The sequence below is a fragment of the Rattus norvegicus genome, chromosome 4 (genome assembly GCF_021556685.1).
Source record: "Rattus norvegicus strain SHRSP/BbbUtx chromosome 4, alternate assembly SHRSP_T2T, whole genome shotgun sequence".
Lineage (NCBI taxonomy): Eukaryota > Metazoa > Chordata > Mammalia > Rodentia > Muridae > Rattus > Rattus norvegicus.
This window is the reverse complement of record NC_141537.1, coordinates 42,511,310-42,527,971: the sequence shown is the minus strand read 5'-3', so window position 1 is coordinate 42,527,971 and position 16,662 is coordinate 42,511,310. Positions and strand designations below refer to the sequence as shown.

The 16,662-nt window shown below is 41.3% G+C and overlaps 1 long non-coding RNA gene across 1 annotated transcript; it reads right to left on the bottom strand.

The window, feature by feature from the left end:
• Window positions 1–9,613: 9,613 nt before the first annotated feature.
• LOC102548489 (uncharacterized) lies at window positions 9,614–16,224 on the bottom strand. The gene is made up of 2 exons (XR_015685948.1): window positions 16,029–16,224; window positions 9,614–9,828 (listed from the first exon to the last, which is right to left on the bottom strand). It is a non-coding gene; the product is annotated as an uncharacterized LOC102548489 (long non-coding RNA).
• Between the last annotated feature and the right edge of the window lie 438 nt (window positions 16,225–16,662).

Sequence of the window (16,662 nt, the reverse complement as noted above, 5' to 3'; positions counted from 1 at the left end):
TGCTGGTTCAACTGGAGGGCAACATGTAGAAGAATGCAGATCGATCCATGCTTATCACCCTGTACAAAGCTTAAGTCCAAGTGGATCAAGGACCTCCACATCAAACCAGATACACTCAAACTAATAGAAGAAAAACTAGGGCAGCATCTCGAACACATGGGCACTGGAAAAAAATTTCCTGAACAAAACACCAATGGCTTATGCTCTAAGATCAAGAATCGACAAATGGGATCTCATAAAACTGCAAAGCTTCTGTAAGGCAAAGGACACTGTGGTTAGGACAAAACGGCAACCAACAGATTGGGAAAAGATCTTTACCAATCCTACAACAGATAGAGGCCTTATATCCAAAATATACAAAGAACTCAAGAAGTTAGATGGCAGGGAGACAAATAACCCTATTAAAAATGGGGTTCAGATCTAAACAAAGAATTCACAGCTGAGGAATGCCGAATGGCTGAGAAACACCTAAAGAAATGTTCAACATCTTTAGTCATAAGGGAAATGCAAATCAAAACAACCCTGAGATTTCACCTCACACCAGTGAGAATGGCTAAGATCAAAAACTCAGGTGACAGCAGATGCTGGCGAGGATGTGGAGAAAGAGGAACACTCCTCCATTGTTGGTGGGATTGCAGACTGGTAAAACCATTCTGGCAATCAGTCTGGAGGTTCCTCAGAAAATTGGACATTGAACTACCTGAGGATCCAGCTATACCTCTCTTGGGCATATACCCACAAGACGCCCCAACATAGAAAAAAGACACGTGCTCCACTATGTTCATCGCAGCCTTATTTATATTAGCCAGAAGCTGGAAAGAACCCAGATGCCCTTCAACAGAGGAATGGATACAGAAAATGTGGTACATCTACACAATGGAATATTACTCAGCTATCAAAAACAATGACTTTATGAAATTCATAGGCAAATGGTTGGAACTGGAAAATATCATCCTGAGTGAGGTAACCCAATCACAGAAAACACACATGTATGCACTCATTGATAAGTGGCTATTAGCCCAAATGCTTGAATTGCCCTAGATGCCTAGAACAAATGAAACTCAGGACGGATGATCAAAATGTGAATGCTTCACTCCTTCTTTAAAAGGGGAATAAGAATACCCGTGGCAGGGAATAGAGAGGCAAAGATTAAAACAGAGGCAGAAGGAACACCCATTCAGAGCCTTCCCCACATGTGGCCCACACATATACAGCCACCCAATTAGACAAGATGGATGAAGCAAAGAAGTGCAGGCCGACAGGAGCCGGATGTAGATCTCTCCCGAGAGACACAGCCAGAATACAGCAAACACAGAGGCATGTGCCAGCAGCAAACCACTGAATTGAGAATAGGACCTCCGTTGAAGGAATCAGAGAAAGAACTGGAAGAGCTTGAAGGGGCTCGAGACCCCATATGTACAACAATGTCAAGCAACCAGAGCTTCCAGGGACTAAGCCACTACCTAAAGACTATACATGGACTGACCCTGGACTCTGACCTCATAGGTAGCAATGAATAGCCTAGTAAGAGCACCAGTGGAAGGGGAAGCCCTGGGTCCTGCTAAGACTGAACCCCCAGTGAACTAGATTGTTGGGGGGAGGGCGGCAATGGGGGGAGGATGGGGTGAGGAACACCCATAAAGAAGGGGAGAGAGAGGCGTTAGGGGGATGTTTGCGTGGAAACTGGGGAAGGGAATAACACTCTATATGTATATAAGAAATACTCAAGTTAATAATAATAATAATAATAATAATAATAATAATAATAATAATAATGTCTGCAAATTTCTGCTCATTCAATTTCATTGCTCCTCTATTCTTGCTAGGAAATTGCCTAGATATCCACTGACCATATATACACAAATTCGAATATTATTCAGACATTATATCAGGGTGGGGAGGTGAGAGTGAGTGGTTGGATGGGTGGATGAGGGAGCTCCCTCATAGAAGTGTGGGTGGATGGGATAGGAGGTTTCTGTAGGGGAAACTGGGAAGTAGGATAACATTTAAAATGTAAATAAAAATGTAATTAATTAAAAAAAGAAAGAAAAATGAAAAATTTGGGTAGATGGATAGAGATAGAAACAATCATCCCTGAGTGAGGTAAGAAAGATCAAGAAAGATAAACGTCTGCTCTTTTCTCTTACTGATGGACTTAGCTTTGAATCTTTAGATATTTGTATATCACTTCGAATATGCATACATGCCTGAAAATATGTAGGAGGTTATGGGGGTAGAAGGTTAAAGAGAAGGGAGATAGGATGCTGTTGTATAAAGGGTTAAAAGGAAATGGTGGAATAGGAATCAGGGAGGAGGATCAGAGGGCAGTGAGAGCAAGAGATTGGGAGGAAGATAAATAACACTGAAGGTCCTTCAAAAACTCCTATGGAATTGTGTCAGCTTTTTTCTATTGCAGTGATAAAACACCATGATCCAGATAACCTACAGAAGGAAAGGTTATTTGAGTCCCTTTGGTTCAGAATTAGTCATGGTACAATGACAGCATGGTAGAAGGATTAGGAAGCTGACAGGTCACATCTTGAACTTTAAGAACAAAGCAGAGAGAGCGACCTTGAAATGTGGGTCTTTAAACTCTCAAGACTCACCTCCAGCAACATACTTCCTTCAACAAGGCCTCCTTTACCTCTAAAACAGCACAATCAATTATGGACCAAGAGTTCAGGTGCCCGAGACCATGGGGTAACATCTCATTCAAACCATCACAGAAATCTACTACAGAACAAATTAGACTTGGTGGGTGTTCCGAAAAGATACAGGGACAATGAGCAGAGACTGAAAGAAAGGCCATCCACAGAATGTCCCATCTGGGGATCCATCCCAAATGGAGCCACCAAACCCAGTCACTACTGCTGATGCCAAGAAGAGCTTGCTGTCAGGAGCCTGATTGGATGTTTCTTGAGAGGCTCTGCCAGAGTCTTACTGATACAGATTAATATACTTACAGCCAACCATCAGACTGAGCACAGGGGTCCCAATGGAGGAGTTAGAGAAAGGACTGAAGGACTGAAGGGGTTTGCAACCCCATAGAAGAACAACAACCAACCAGACTCCCCAGAGCTCCCAGGGACTAAACCACCAACCAGAGAGTACACATGGGTGTACCCATGGCTCCAGCTCCATATGTGGCAGAGGATGGTATTGTCTGGCATCAATAAAAGGAGAAGCCCTTGATGTTGTGAAGGCTCATTTCCCCAATGTAAGGGAATGCCAGGGTGTTGAGGTAGGAGTGAGTGGAAGGGGGAGCATTTTCATAGAATCAGGGGGAGGGGGTAGGGGAGAGGGGGGAACCAGGAAAAGGGATAGCATTTGAAATGTAAACAATAAACTATCCAATAAAAAGTATTAAGAAAAAGAAAAGATATAAAGACAAATGTGTAAGGTGTGTGTGTGTGTGTGTGTGTGTGTGTGTGTGTGTGTTTATAAGGAAGCATGATGTCCATGACATTATATAAAATTCTGAAAGATCTAATAAAAATTTTAAAGTGTTGTTGACATGTTTTTATCTTATGATCAACACTGATTTTTATCCTATGTAAAGTGTTCTATAAATGGAAGCTAACCACACAGACAAACAAAATACCAAAATGTGATTAACTCCCAGAAAAAATAAGCTGCCAGAGGAGCTGCTATTACAGATTGAGAGATTCGCCCATGAGTAATGACTGCTTCATAGTGATGCAAATAATCAAAACGGGCTTATTGTAAATACCACTGAGATCTAAAATGGGGCATTTACTTGAGGCTGAGCTTTGCGAACACACTAGTGAGGAACAATGTAAAGAAGCCAGGTCGCCATCTTCCTTAGTAGTTAGTCACTGGGCTACTCATACAACACCTGATAAAAAGCAATAAACCATGTCTGAGGAAAATAAACCCCAGGAGAAATACATCAAATTTAAAAGCTGGACCAAGAATAGGTGCAGGAGATACTCTTTGACTTAAATTGTGTGTTTATTAATCTGATAAAATACATATATTTTAACTGTGCTCATTTATGGGGTGGAAAATGTTCATATCTGATGAAGGTATCATTTGTAAATGTCAGTATTTCACACTATAACTTTTAATCCTATCTAAAAGTATCAATTGACTTAGGAACTGGTCAAGGAATTCATGATAAATTTATAACCAAAGTTTATGACAAATCCTGATGTTGGAGTGATTGAGTAGCCTTGCGATGGATTGGAAAAGGCCTCAACAAATTTCCGTGTCACTGTCAGGAACAAGAAACCAGGATGCAAAGATTTTGACCTTGACCTGCAAACCATGAAGCAAGTTTTCTTCAGGTGTGAAGACTCATTCGGATAGTGGTCTGACACAGTTTTGGTAATCTGGTACACAATAATTTTTAGTAAGGTACTCAGACTTCAGCGTGACACTTGCCATTTTTATCTCTGTCTCCATAAGATACCATTGCTACCAATGTAAATTGAACATCATTTATGAAAATAAGTTATTTGCAAAGGATGTTGAGTTTCCTAATTAAAACCACAGCTTCAGAACAGTTTTAAGAACCGTGTGATTACGTGCTATCTCATACATTTAATGAGTTTGTTATTCTGTTCTACAAAATTAGAGAGCACAATTTATGACACTTAATAAAGATAGGGAAATTCTAAACCTCCAGTTAATGATTACTGGTTATTCATGCTTTAGAGGGTGATTTGTTAGAATTCTTTAAATCATTTTGAGGATGTGAGGCTAGGAATGTTCTATCTTTACAATGCCTCTGGGTTCATTTCTGCCCTGGGTTATGTGTTTTAGTGAGCTTTTGAATACCACTCATCTCACAAGCATGAAGATGTCATTCTCGTCTGGAGCTTGGAGATAAGGAGGGATTGTGCATATTATTAAGATGCTATCAAGAGTGCTGGGTGGCAAAGCAAAGGTATCATCAGAGAAGAGACTCAGAATCAGCTCAAAAATGCACATTCAAGGGGCTGGGGATTTAGCTCAGTGGTAGAGTGCTTACCTAGGAAGCGCAAGGCCCTGGGTTCGGTCCCCAGCTCCGAAAAAAAGAACCAAAAAAAAAAATGCACATTCAAGCAGTGTGTAGAGCTGTAGTTCAACCTCTTCAATATATTCGAAGAGGAAACAAAGACATCAATCAGAAGTTGTTCTAGGGGTTGGGGATTTAGCTCAGTGGTAGAGCGCTTGCCTAGCGCAAGGCTCTGGGTTCGATCCTCAGCTCCGAAAAAAAAAAGTTGTTCTAGCCTGAATATGTGAATAAGAAAAATTGTCTAGAAAAAAGAAAAGCAAAGAAAAAGTCCTGAGTGGTTCTAACATCAATACTCTTGAGTGTCTCCACAGGGTAGTTGGAACCTCTGTTCGAGCACAGGTGACATAGAGCATGCCAATGAGTGTTGAAGCCTCTGTTCATGCAATGGTGACAGCATGCAGGTGAGCTTGTTTCTCAGCATCAATATGGAACAAATTCATTTGCTCGGATGGACCTTTCCTCCAGTCTGAAAAGTTAGGGGTAAAATGAGGTAAAAACACCTCTTGAGATAGACATTGAGGAATTGTTTGCTTGTCCTGTTTTCTTTGCTTAGGAGACCTGAGCCAAAGGATGCCCAAGTCATTTAACCATGTAGCCCATCTATACATATTATACTGGATTTTGCTGAATAGAAAAGAATTCTCCTTTGTATCTACACTAAATATTTTCTAAGATAATTATAATAAAAAAACCTTATTAAAGTCACAATATAAACTTGTCACTTAATCACACAGTTAATCACACAGTTACTGTAATTCCACATATATACTTGTTGACATATACTCTTTTATTTGCTACATGTGCATTGCTATGACAGAATGTGTAGCAAACATAATTTAATGGAAGGAAAAAAGTTATATTTTGACTCATGGTTTCTGTCATTTTGGAAGGAAAGGCATGGTGCAGCAATTCAGTTCATGGCACAGGAGCATATAATTATGGCTGTTTCCATCACAGTGGATCAGAGAGCAGAGAACAAAGGAGCAAGGAGGAAATTCAGCTTGTTCTAGGGCTGATCTACTACTGTGATGCACTTCCTTTAATGAGCCCTGACATCCTAAGGATTGAACAGATCCCTCAATAACACTACTCCCTGTAGAATAGTCATTAAAAACAGGAGCTCAAGGACTTTCAGAATCCATTCAAATCTCTGTTTCTGACTACCCCACAAATAAAGCATCACATTGGTGAATGCATTGATATCATTTTTCAATGTTCAAAACCTATGGGCATCACTGTAAAATCTTAATGATAGTCCATTAAGGGTCCACTACAATCTACATCATTCTGCTACACACAATGTATGCTTTCATAAAAGATGGCCAAAGTGTCTCTTAATCAACATTTTTAACAGGGTAATTTTTAATTATGCACTATTTTAAACTTGTCAAACAACCTGTATGTATCTCACAGACCCCGATGCTCTTTGCAGTTGCCTATGATTTCCTGCAAAAGGGCAATATATCATTTATGTAGAAACTGAAGCACTCCTGAAATTTACTCACAGTTTGCTGGTTTTTCTTGCCATGCTATTTCTCCAGTAAATGTGCTGCATTATTTCGGGCTTATATCTTCGAGGTAAATGACTACATGTTTTTTGGAGAGTAAGCAAAAACATGGACTATGTATCGGGCAACTACAGTTTGAGTTCCCGTAACATCTTTGTCCCTTGTAACACGGGTTGCCTCATTCCTTTTATCAAGTCATATAATGAGCACCCATTACCTCAACCAGATCACGGTGAACACAGGATGCGTATAATCAGTCTTTCTATTGTTGACTAGGTGAAAATATTGGGAGGGGACACGCAAAAAGCTTGCCTTACTGTGACTATGCTCCCCTCACCCACCACTCTTAACTCCGGAAGGCATGGCATGCAGGTATTTTCTCCTTTCCACATGAACCTGCCTTCTCCCTCACTCTCACTGTGAACAGACCTGGCCTTGTACATCTTTCCTACCTTGAAATCCTTTAGTGGAGGGTAGAAAAAGAACACTTTCCAGCCCCTCAAGGTGGCATTATCTCTTGCCACCTCCCAGCCCCAGAGTGGGAAAATGAAGACTTAATTTGAAAGCAAGTTGGAGGCCAGAAGACTCATCAGATAACTAAAGTAGCCAAACCTGGTCATTTGGAGGAAAGCACACAGATTAGAGATAGAAACCACGGATGCCCCATTTATAGCAGCAGATGCATGAACATTAATCTTTATATTTGCAGTGCAGCTTTTTGAAAACAGGCAGGATATTGGGGAAACCTCTAGGGCTGTAATTTCCATAAGCCAGAGGATTATGTAGAAACTGGAGTCTGGCCAACTTAGGCTCCTCTGTACCAACAGGAAACTCGGTGGCGCCAGCCTGGTTACCTTTATCTTTCAGATACCGGGTTGGGGGGAGAGAGAGAGAGAGGGAGAGAGAGAGAGAGAGAGAGAGAGAGAGAGAGAGAGAGAGAGAGAGAGACAGAGAGAGAGACAGAGAGAGAGAGACAGAGAGAGAGAGACAGAGAGAGAGAGACAGAGACAGAGAGACAGAGACAGAGAGACAGAGACAGAGACAGAGACAGACAGAGAGAGACAGAGACAGAGAGACAGAGACAGAGAGAGACTGGGAGAGAAATAGAGACAGAGAGAGAGGCTGCAAGAAGACTCAGGACTATTTATTCCAAAGCCAAAAATTCACTACTTAGTGAACAAGTGCACCTAACTCCCTGAGGTTCAATACTGGCCATGAAAGATAGCAGGAAACCACCTAGCTGAGGTGAAGAATATTAGGGTTAGCATTGGAAACTAGAATTTGTTACAGATCTATCCTGGGAACTCCAGAAGCATCACAAAAAGATCTGAGATTGCTTCAGCAGAAGATTAGAAAAGGGAGGGTATAGCATCCTTATAGACGCCAGCTGGAACACCCCACCACCATCACCACCACCTAAGTAGGGCCTGCTGCCTGGAATTCTTAAACAAGTCTTTCTATATATGTGTATGACTCATGGTATTTCCACTGCTAAGCTGCCTTGAGTCCCATTAATAATAAAAGACAGGAGAGTTTTGTGCACACAAATTGGTGGGGAATTCTCTTTGTGTACACAGGGCCCTAGACTTATCCCCAGCTGCTCAATAAATAATCAAGGTCCACCATTGTTTTGCCTTGTTATACTTTCTCCCTACATTCCTTGCATATTTCTTTTTTATTGGATATTATTTATTTACATTTCAAATGTTATCCCCTTTCCTTACCTGGTTTCCTGTCCATAAATCCCCTATATGATCCCCCCTCCTCCTTCTTCTATGAGAGTGTTCCCCTACCCAACCACCCACCCATTCCTGCCTCCTTACCCTGACATTCCCCTACACTCAGGGGTCCACCCTTGGCAGGACCAAGGGCTTCTCCTCCCATTGTTGCCCAACAAAGCCATCCTTTGCTACACATGCAGCTGGATCCATGGGTCTGTCCATGTGTACTCTTTGGATGGTGGTTTAGTCCCTGGGAGCCCTGGTTGGTTGGATTGTTGTTCTTATGGGTTTGCAAGGCCCTTCAGCTCCTTCAATTCTCTCTCTAACTTCTCCAATTGGGACTCTGTTCTCAGTTCAATGGTTGGCTATGAGCATTCCCTTCTGTATTTGTCAGGTTCTGGCAGAGCCTCTCAGGAGACAGCTATCTCAGGCTCCTGTCAGCATTCTTTCATATTTCTTATTGGTTTCAGAAATGTTCTTTTCCCTTCTAGAAATCCCCTGAGCCTCCAGTTCAGATGAGTACCTGGTTAAGCCCCACTCCCCACCCCCCCTTTTTGCAGTCGCCTGGACTCCCCTGCTTTCCACTTAAGCACTGCATGTGCTTGTGATTCTTTCCAAAGATCTCATTAGTTCTGAGTCTGAGTCCTGACTAGTTGGCCTATGTTGGCCTGAAATTATTCATGTCAATACAATGGAAAAATTCATTGCCCAGCAACCAGCTTCTATTTGAATATTCAGGCACTTCTGATCAGTAGACTACCTTTATCTTAGTAAGGTAAAGAATGATCAATTGTATGGTGTTTGAAAAAAATAGTCTGAGTGTTGGCATTTGTTTCTGAGAAAATCTGGTAGGTAAGCTACCTAATTTCAGGGAGAGGGATATCTATTGTAGGCACTGACGATGCCAGGGATGCCCAGGCTCAGGGCAATTTCCTTCTGCATATCTTTTCTGTCTTGTGTGGCTTGTTGGAGGAAGGAGTTGCAGGATGTGATGTAAGTATTGCTGTGTAACTCACAAGGATTATAACAACACTACCTATTAAAAAGCTAAGTTAATTGTATCTGAATCTGAAAACCTTGGAGTGAAAAATAACTATTCCTATTGGCATGGTCTCTCTGGCTCCTGCACACATCACATACTATAGTTGTCTCCTCTAAATTTCCCTTTCCCATTCCCCTGTACCAAACCTCCCCAACCCTACAAGCAGGACAAGTCTTTTGGTTTTTCAACTCTTTCTTGATCTGTTAAAATGAAAGAAAAAATGGAAGTTCTCTTAGTTTGTCATTTATATTCCATGATAAACTTTTTTCTAAACTGTCAATAAATATGTTTATGTGTCAATTAGATAATAAAGGACAGAAAATATTATTTCTAATTTAATGCAGCAAAGGAGATGATCCTCTTGAATTCCTGGTTTCCAATTTCTTTAGGTCTGTTGCTGATGAATTCTACTAAGACGTAAGACACACAGCTCCACTTTCTGAACATCAGAGCATTTTCCATTTGGATTTTCAGAGACACACGACATTTGAGTTTTACACTTCAGGGTACTGTTGACTTTGTGACTATCTTCACTTCCTAAAATCAAACATAAACAACAACATTCTTGGAACATATTTGTCCACAAAATTCTAGCAATGACCTGAAAATAAAGTTGTGTGGGAATTAAGAATTTATCACAGTAACAACACAGTTGTTAAACACACATTAACATACATTTAAAAAGTGAGTGACATGGTTTGTAGTTTGACTTGGTGTAGAAAGTTAATGTCCTACTTGTGCACTAAATAAGCCCAGCATTACTAGGTAGGCATGCATGCTCATCACTGAACAGTCTGAGCTGAACATGATACCATACTGAAAGTTGCCATTCTATATAGTTGAGAGTCACTGTACATAGAGCTCAGGTATCTTTCTGAGAAAGAGGCCTACATTACTCCATTCCCGAAATTCAAACCAGGACTTCTACATATTACTTTCATCCACTTCAGTCAGAAAACATTTTGAAATGTTAACATTATCACTATTCAAAGTTTATTTACATTTCTTTTTCCCTTTTTTTCTTTATTAACTTGAGTATTTCTTATTTACATTTCGAATGTTGTTCCCTTTCCCGGTTTCCAGGCCAACATCCCCCTAACCCCTCCAACTCCCCTTCTCTATGGGTGTTCCCCAACCCATCCTCCCCCTATTATCGCCCTCCCCCCAACAATCATGTTCACTGGGGGTTGAGTCTTAGCAGGACCAAGGGCTTCCCCTTCCACTGGTGCTCTTACTAGGCTATTCTTGCTACCTATGAGGTTATAGTCCAGGGTCAGTCCATGTATAGTCTTTGGGTAGTGGCTTAGTCCCTGGAAGCTCTGGTTGGTTGGCATTGTTGTTCATATGGGGTCTCAAGCCCCTTCAAGCTCTTCCAGTCCTTTCTCTGATTCCTTCAACGGGGATCCCGTTCTCAGTTCAGTGGTTTGCTGCTGGCATTTGCCTATGTATTTGCTGTATTCTGGCTGTGTCTCTCAGGAGAGATCTACATCCGGTTCCTGTTGGCCTGCACTTCTTTGCTTCAACCATCTTGTCTAATGGGTGGCTGTATATGTATGGGCCACATGTGGGGCAGGCTCTGAATGGGTGTTCCTTCTGCCTCTGTTTTAATCTTTGCCTCCCTATTCCCTGCCAAAGGTATTCTTGTTCCCATTTTAAAGAAGGAGTGAAGCATTCGCATTTTGATCATCCTTTTTGAGTTTCATGTGTTCTGTGCATCTAGGGTAATTCAAGCATTTGGGCTAATAGCCACTTATCAATGAGTGCATACCATGTATGTCTTTCTGTGATTGGGTTAGCTCACTCAGGATGATGTTTTCCAGTTCCCTCCATTTGCCTACGAATTTCATAAAGTCATTGTTTTTGATAGCTGAGTAATATTCCATTGTGTAGATGTACCACATTTTCTATATCCATTCCTCTGTTGAAGGGCATCTGGGTTCTTTCCAGCTTCTGGCTATTATAAATAAGGCTACTATGAGCATAGGGGAGCACGTGCCTTTTCTATATGTTGGGGCATCTTTTGGGTATGTGCCCAAGAGAGGTATAGCTGGGTCCTCAGGTAGTTCAATGTCCAATTTTCTGAGGAACCTCCAGACTGATTTCCAGAATAATTGTACCAGTCTGCAATCTCACCCACAATGGAGGAGGGTTCCTCTTTCTCCACATCCTCGCCAGCATTTGCTGTCACCTGAGTTTTTGATCTTAGCCATTCTCACTGGTGTGAGGTGAAATCTCAGGGTTGTTTTGATTTGCTTTTCCCTTATGACTAAAGATGTTGAACATTTCTTTATGTGTTTCTCAGCCATTCGGCATTCCTCAGCTGTGAATTCTTTGTTTAGCTCTGAACCCCATTTTTTAATAGGGTTATTTGTCTCCCTGCGGTCTAACTTCTTGAGTTCTTTGTATATTTTGGATATAAGCCCTCTATCAGTTGTAGGATTGGTAAAGATCTTTTCCCAATCTGTTTTGTTGCCATTTTGTCCTAACCACAGTGTCCTTTGCCTTACAGAAGCTTTGCAGTTTTATGAGATCCCATTTGTCGATTCTTGATCTTAGAGCGTAAGCCATTGGTGTTTTGTTTAGGAAATTTTCTCCAATGCCCATGTGTTCAAGATGCTTCCCCACTTTTTCTTCTATTAGTTTGAGTGTGTCTGGTTTGATGTGGAGGTCCTTGATCCACTTGGACTTAAGCTTTGTACAGGGTGGTAAGCATGGATCGATCTGCATTCTTCTACATGTTGCCCTCCAGTTGAACCAGCACCATTTGCTGAAAATGCTATCTTTTTTTCCATTTGGTTTTGGCTCCTTTGTCAAAAATCAAGTGCCCATAGGTGTGTGGGTTCATTTCTGGGTCTTCAATTCTGTTCCATTGATCTATCTGTCTGTCTCTGTACCAATACCATGCAGTTTTTATCACTATTGCTCTATAATACTGCTTGAGTTCAGGGATAGTGATTCCCCCTGAAGTCCTTTTATTGTTGAGGATAGTTTTAGCTATCCTGGGTTTCTGTTATTCCAGATGAATTTGCAAATTGTTCTGTCTAACTCTTTGAAGAATTGGATTGGTATTTTGATGGGGATTGCATTGAATCTGTAGATTGCTTTTGGTAAAATGGCCATTTTTACTATATTAATCCTGCCAATCCATGAGCATGGGAGACCTTTCCATCTTCTGAGGTCTTCTTCAATTTCTTTCTTCAGAGGCTTGAAGTTCTTATTGTACAGATCTTTTACTTGCCTCGTTAAAATCACACCGAGGTATTCTATATTATTTGGGACTATTATGAAGGGTGTCATTTCCCTAATTTCTTTCTCGGCTTGTTTCTCTTTTGTGTAGAGGAAGACTACTGATTTATTTGAGTTAAATTTATACCCAGCCACTTTGCTGAAGTTGTTTATCAGCTTTAGTATTTCTCTGGTGGAACTTTTGGGATCACTTAAATATACTATCATATCATCTGCAAATAGTGATGTTTTGACATCTTCTTTTCCAATCTGTATCCCCTTGATCTCCTTTTGTTGTCTGATTGCTCTGGCAGTTGTCTGAAGATATTTACTGGTCCTTTGAGCTGGGAGTCTTCACTCTCTTCTATACCTATTATCCTTAGGTTTGATCTTCTCATTGAGTCCTGGATTACCTGTATGTTTTGGACCAGTAGCTTTTTCCGTTTTACATTATCTTTTACCATTGTGTCGATGATTTCTATGGAAACCTCTGCTCCTGAGATTCTCACTTCTATCTCTTGAATTCTGTTTGTGATTCTTGTAACTTCGGCTCCTTGTCTCTTCCTTTGGTTTTCTATATCCAGGGTTGTTTCCCTGTGTTCTTTCTTGATTGCTTCTATTTCCATTTTTAATTCCTTCAACTGTTTGATTGTGTTTTACTGGAATTCTTTCAGGGGTTTTTGTGATTCCTCTCTCTATAGGCTTCTACTTGTTTATTTATGTTTTCCTGCATTTCTCTAAGGGAGTTCTTCATGTCTTTCTTGAAGTCCTCCAACATCATGATCAAATATGATTTTAAATCTAGATCCTGCTTTTCTGGTGTGTTTGGATATTCAGTGTTTGCTTGGTGGGAGGATTGGGGTCCGATGATGCCATGTAGTCTTGGTTTCTGTTGCTTGGGTTCCTACGCTTGCCTCTCGCCATTAGATTATCTGTGGTGTTACTTCGTTCTGCTATTTCTGACAGTGGCTAGACTGTCCTATAGGCCTGTGTGTCAGGAGTGCTGTAGACTTGTTTTCTTTCAGCCAGTTATGGGAACAGAGTGTTCTGCTTTCGGGCATGTAGTTTTTCCTGTCTACAGGTCTTCAGCTGTTCCTGTGGGCCTGTGTCCTGAGTTCACCAGGCAGGTCACTTGGAGCAGAAAGGTTGGTCTTACTTGTGGTCCCGAGGCTCAAGTTTGTTCTTGGGGTGTTGCTTACGAGCTCTCTGCGGCAGCAGCAACCAGAAGATCTGCACACCCCTTTCCAGGAGCTTCCGTGCACCTGGGTTCCAGATGGCATTTGGTGTTTTCCTTTGGAGTCAGAAATGTGTGCAGAGTGTAGTCTCTTTTGGCTTCCCAGGCGTGTCTGCCTCTCTGAAGGTTTAGCTCTCCCTCCCACAGGATTTGGGTGCAGAGAACTGTTGATCTGGTCCCTTCAGATTCCAGTGGTGTCTGGGGCACAGGGGACCTGCAGCTCCAGTGCCCCTATCTTCCGGTTCCCAGAGGCCATATAGAGTTTCCTCTTGGGCCAGGGATGTGGGCAGGGGTGGGCAGTATTGGTGGTCTCTTCCACTCTGCAGTCTCAGGAGTGCCCACATGTCCTGGCGGTGAGCTCTCTCTCCCACAGGGTTTGGGAGCAGTGAGCTGCTTATTTACATATCTTAATTTGTGTGTGTGTGTGTGTGTGTGTGTGTGTATCATATATTGCAGTCCTTGAAGAGGCCAGAAGAAGATATTGAAGTTACAAGTGGTTATGAGTTGTCCAGTGGAGGTGCTGTGAGCTGTATTCAGAGCTGTATTCAGGTCCTCTGGAAGATCAGTAAGTGCTCTTCAGTGCTGAGCCATCTCTCCAGTCCATCATTACACTTTGAAGTTACTGTTTTCTAAGTCTGCTTTTTGGTTTGAGTCTTCTTGATAATTTTTCCCCCTCCAAAAATATTTTTTATGTAGTTTTCAAACTTTCTTATATAATTAGCATAGAAGAGAGAAAGAGTTCAAGATACACACACACACACACAGACACACACAGAGAGAGAGAGAGAGAGAGAGAGAGAGAGAGAGAGAGAGAGAGAGAGAGATGAAGAGTGGAAGGAGGAAAGACTAGAAAAGAAGAAAGCTGGAGGGGTTGGGGATTTAGCTCAGTGGTAGAGCGCTTGCCTAGCAAGTGCAAGGCCCTGGGTTCGGTCTCCAGCTCCGAAAAAAAAAAAGAAAGAAAAAGAAAAAGAAGAAAGCTGGAATGAATGATTTCTGAATTGCCTTTTCCCTCCACCGACACAGAGCTTTATTTTTACCAACACAAACAGGGCACAAGACACCTAAGAGACAGAGAATGGACCAAGGTAGAAGGATCTTTACAGTGGTTATGCATTCATATAACTTTGAATGCCTGTGGTTTTTGGAAGGTTCCATGTTGGTCCTCAGCCACAGCATCCTCATATCTGTGCTAGGTTATTAACACCTGGGCATCTCCTTGTCACTTCAGAGTTGTCATTCCTGAAAACTGACTCAGATCCTAAGTCACATAGGAGCCTGTTCACTCATGTACCTCACTTACACTTGCCTTTTTAAAGCGTTATCATATCTCTTACCTCTATTTCTTCCTTTCTGTTCTTCATCTTATCAGACGTTTATTACTTCTTGGGGAATTGATACTCTAAGACCTAATAAGTTCAGAGGTTTATTTTTTTTCCAAATAGCTTTTAAAATTTCTTTTTGTTGAGTATATTTTACTTTTGATAATTTTTATATCTGAATATTGTATTTATATCATTTCCCACTTCCTCTCACCTTCTAATTCTTCCTTTGCCCTCTCATACTTTTCAAATTCATTGTAGCTAATTCCTTAATTATTATCATTACCGATGCATCTATATATTACCTATCTACTTATAGACATAAAACATACGTTAATGAATCATCTTCCTTCTGGCTGAAGATATTCTGAACTGAAAGAAGAAATTGTTGAGCGGATAGACTAGAAGAGAGGCACTATGAGACTGGGGATGACTCAGAGTTTAAAGGCCTTTGCTGCTCTTGATGAAGAGGATCTGAGTTTGACTCTTAGTACCCACAACTGGTGGTTCACTGAATCCTGCTCCAAGGACTTAGTGCCCTCTGCTGATCCCTTCAGGCATTCATGCTTATAGCACCCCTGCTCCCCACAAGATACATATTCACATAATTTTTAAAAAATGAAAATCTTCTTAAAAAGAGGCACCAAAACCAAACCAAACCAACGTTAAGGGAGTGGGAAACAAGTTCCAGAAACAAGTTCCAATTCCCTTCCTTGTAAATATATAAATGTACCCCTAGAATTGAGATGAGAACATTTAAATGAAGTAGAAAGTTCTATAATTCTCCAGATTCTACTCCACTTTCAAGCAGCTACTTGTATAGAAATGAATTCATCCATTTTATGAAGTCTTCAAACTAAATACACTTGAGAGAGTACTGAGACTGCCGGTTATGGATATGTTACTTCACACAAGTGTTCTCACTTTGCTTACACTCTTTTCTATCAATAAGGTCTTACCTGAGTTGGACAACAGGCCAAGAAAGAGCAACACTAAGAAACAGTAATGAATCTTCATTGCAAAGCAATGCTGAAGCAACGAAGCATTCCAGCAGGATAAACAGCTCTGCGGAGATGATGTTTTAAGAATCAGGATTGCTGGATAGTGATAATCTGTGGATGAGCAAGATCTTACATGCTATGGTTTTAGTTTCCTGGGCTGTCCACTCCGGCTGCTGCCCTGCAGTCAGCCTGCTAGTTTTGATGATATTATGACACAGACAAGCCCTTATTGCATCATCACAGCACATCTTGTTTCTTCTCTCTCTGCAGTCTCAGGGACCAGCCACAGGGATCACACTTTGGCCTCTTTTTCCTTCACAGGAATTTAGCCTACGATCTCCATTGGAGAAGTAAAGACCCACACCTTTTCCACTCTCCACATTGGCTGAGTGCCTCCTCCTATTGTATATTTTCCTTTACTCAGTTGCACATCTTTTTCACCAAGGTAAATGGTGACCTGAACAAATCCATATAGTCATTTAACAAACCAGAGTCATGACAGCCTCCAACTCAGATTTCCTCCACACCCTACGCAAGCAGCACAGAGAGTGCTGAAAAATATCATGTGATTATGTTGTTCTACTTTTAGTTG